This window comes from Austrofundulus limnaeus, unplaced genomic scaffold, assembly GCF_001266775.1.
Source record: "Austrofundulus limnaeus strain Quisiro unplaced genomic scaffold, Austrofundulus_limnaeus-1.0 Scaffold250, whole genome shotgun sequence".
NCBI classification, from domain to species: Eukaryota; Metazoa; Chordata; class Actinopteri; order Cyprinodontiformes; family Rivulidae; genus Austrofundulus; species Austrofundulus limnaeus.
This window is the reverse complement of record NW_013952652.1, coordinates 452820-456330: the sequence shown is the minus strand read 5'-3', so window position 1 is coordinate 456330 and position 3511 is coordinate 452820. Positions and strand designations below refer to the sequence as shown.

Here is a 3511-nt window from a genome sequence, read left to right as displayed (position 1 = left end):
GTGTGTGTGTGTGTGTGTGTGTGTGTGTGTGTGTGTGTGTGTCTCACCTAAACATCCTGTAATAGAATCAGACATTTCTGACTTGTGGTCTTCTTGTTGGTTCATTCTAACAAGAATGAAACATTTTTTCTTTGAATCCAGTCCAACGTTTAGCTTCTATAAAAGTATTTTATCTCATGGAGGCTAATTTTAGAGTCAACATCAGTCTGATTCAGACTAAAAGTGTGAATGCTGAGTCAGCGGTGCTATTGTTTTACTCTATAGTTTCTTTCATGGGGATTTTCAATGAAACTACTTCCACATAATATATGACGTTTTAACCGTCTATATATCAAATTATTCAGCTCAGTGTGACATGACCTCAAGTCTTTTTTACTTCGTTTATACTTATATTTATTTTATATTTATTTTAAATAAAATAAAATCCCTTGTAGAAAAGCAATAAATAAATAAATAAATAAATAAATAAATAAATAAATAAATAAATAAATCTCCATTGCTATTGGTCATAAATGTGATATGTTGCTGCCATCAAATATAAAACGACCTGATTTTTCATAAAAACAATAGTTTATTAGTTTCAGCATGGATATTTTTACTTTACATTGTTAAAATTATTATTTTTTTGGTTTGCAAGTTATCACACTCTGTTTTTATTTACAGTTCAACACAACATCCTGACTGTTTTTAATTGCTCAGCCAATAATTTTTTTTCAGACACTTCCAGTAAGGTATCCCCAGTGGTTGATGAGATATTTTGCTAACAGACATAAAGACTTTTGTCAGTGATAATAGTGAGAGAACAGGTAAAAATGTTATGATGCTGGAGATGTTTGGATCTTTAAATGTAGAACTACTCCTCTGCTGCTTCTGTAAGACATCACTACGTCATTACCATGGGAACAGTGACATTATGTAGTGTAAAAGCCACCGATGATGCTTGGTACGCACCACACATACAGAGTCCGTGTGAAGTCACATGTTGGTTCTGACAGAAACACATCCGTGTGGAAGGACCTTAGCAGAATGTTGCACAATGAGAGCTGCAGACAGGGCTGCAGCAGTCGACTGAGCTGCTGTGGATGTGGAGCCGGTGCGTGGGTGAAAGGCACTGCTGATACTGCAGCTGGTCCTTTCCCCGCATTCTCTTTTTATAGCCAAACTGCTCATTTGTGTCTGTTTGACGTCAGAGGGAGAGGAGACATTTAGCTCAGTGGATGGATTCAGTCTCTTCTACTCAGTGATTCTAATAATTCCTCTGAAATCACTCACTTCATTCTCCTGTTGCTTCTTTTCATTTTCACTCTCCATCTCAAGACAAAAGACCTAAGATGTCTTTCTGTGTGTTCCTTCGTCTGTTAGAAAAATATCTCATGAACCACTGGACATGCACTGTTATGGAACTTTCAGAAAACAATAATTGGATGAACATCTACAGCTGAAGAACATTTAGAGACTATCGTTAAAACTGTTATAAACTGTTGTGTTTTTTGATGGGAAAAAACAGGCACAGGCATCCACATATTTACCTTTCTGACTTTGGCATTGGCCAATAAGAATATACTTTACCAATAATGCTGAAATTCTACAATTGCTTTTAAAAGTCCAAACCCCAAGTTTTTCTGGGGTTTTCAGGGACTGTGATGGAGGACCAAGACCTCAACAGATCTTTGAGTTCCCACTTTGAGTCATTTAAAACTTACAGCTTGAACAACAACAACAACGTTCTACAAGGTTTACAGGCTTCATAAAACAAATCTGTATTCTATTATAAACTGATAGAATATCTTTAATAGCTCTGGTCAGGGTTACTTAAAATAGTTTAATATTATGTATTATCCAACACACATTCTGTGCGCTAACAGTTGAAAAATAGCTTTGTTTAATATTTTGCACCTATAGTAAGTTCCTTCAGTCATGAAACTCTGAAAAGATCTGACATTTTAAAACTTTTAGGAAATAATCATTCAATGCAGCCCAATTTAAGTTTTAGATTTGACATATACTGTATTTAAATACATTTTGATGTGGTAGTGGCTGAAAGTCATTCACAGCGCATACTCTGAATGTTACATCTGACAGTATTACACAGCATTCTTATAGCTATTATTTTAAAGGTTTGACTAAAACAGCTACAGCTCTATAGCTTTTCATCATAAGATGATCCCAGTCTAAAACTATGACCTGATAAGCAGCAGGCAGTAAACAATCTTCCAAAGAATGCTAGGCCCTTTTTTAAGAGTTACTAAAAATTTTCAATTGATTTGTTTATTTGTACTGAAATAATTTGACAAACATGTATAAGATTTTCTTACACAGAAGGTCTTAGTTAATGAAAAAGCCTGAAGTGCAGAAAGAGGGAACATGTGAGGTCAGATCCACACAGATCGACAGTCTGAGCTTCATCTGTACAAGATGAGATTGTTTGGGAGAACTAAATTACTGTGTGCAAAACAGATGCTGGAATTAGCCAGAGAGAAATCTCTGAACATCCTGTTCTGTGCTAATTAACCAGCAGTGACTGCAGTGTGTTGGATGGTTGGATGAATGGATGGATGGATGACGGATGGATAAATGGATGGTTGTATGGTTGGGTGGATGATTGGCTGGATGGTTGTTTGGTCATTTGGATGGATGGATGGATGGATGGATAGATGGATGATGATGATGGATGGATGGATGAATAAATGGATAATTGGATAGATGGATGGTTGTATGGTTGTTTGGTCGTTTTGATGGATGGATGATGAATGGATGGATGGATGGATAGATGGATGGATAGATGGACGGATGGATAAATGGGTGGATGGATGGATGGATGGATGGATGATGGATGGTTGGTTGGTTGGTTGGATAGATGAATGGTTGGTTGGATGGATGGATGAATGGTTGGTTGGATAGATGAATGGTTGGTTGGATGGATGGATGGATAGATAGATGGATGTTGGTTAAATTGTGATTTAAAATATTATGGTTCATCTAATTTTGTGATTAATGCTGTTGATCTGTGTTTATCTACTTTAACTGAATTCATGGCTTGTTGATGGGAATGTTGTGTGTAAAAACACAGATGTGAATGCTTATCTTTGTAATTTGTTTATTTAGCTTGTAGAGTAGAGTTACTTTTACGACCCGCTATCAGACAGGTGGGTTGGGGTAAAGGAACTGGAGATCCTGTGAAGAACAGGAAATTGCATGGTCGTAAACAGGACGACACATTGAAGGGAACACTTTAAAAACCTGACTGCTGTACAGAAATTCAGTTCATGCTACTGACAACTGTATGTAAGTACCTTGTCTTTATTTTGGACTCCTTGCAAGTAAAAGAGAGCTCAACCAGATTTGCTGCTTGGTCGTCATTCCTTATGTCTTGATAATTAATTTATCCAACAATGGATGGACGGATGGATGGATAGTTGTATGGATGATTGGTTGGTGGTTGTTTGGATGGATGGATGGATGGATGGATGGATGGATGGATGGATGGATGGATGGATGGATGGATGGATGG

At 36.9% G+C, this 3511-nt stretch overlaps 1 protein-coding gene across 1 annotated transcript in view; it reads left to right on the top strand.

The window, feature by feature from the left end:
- LOC106525963 (disks large-associated protein 1) overlaps positions 1-3511 on the top strand; it is a gene marked incomplete at its 5' end in the record, with an annotated part of 74708 nt that overhangs the window by 12338 nt on the left and 58859 nt on the right.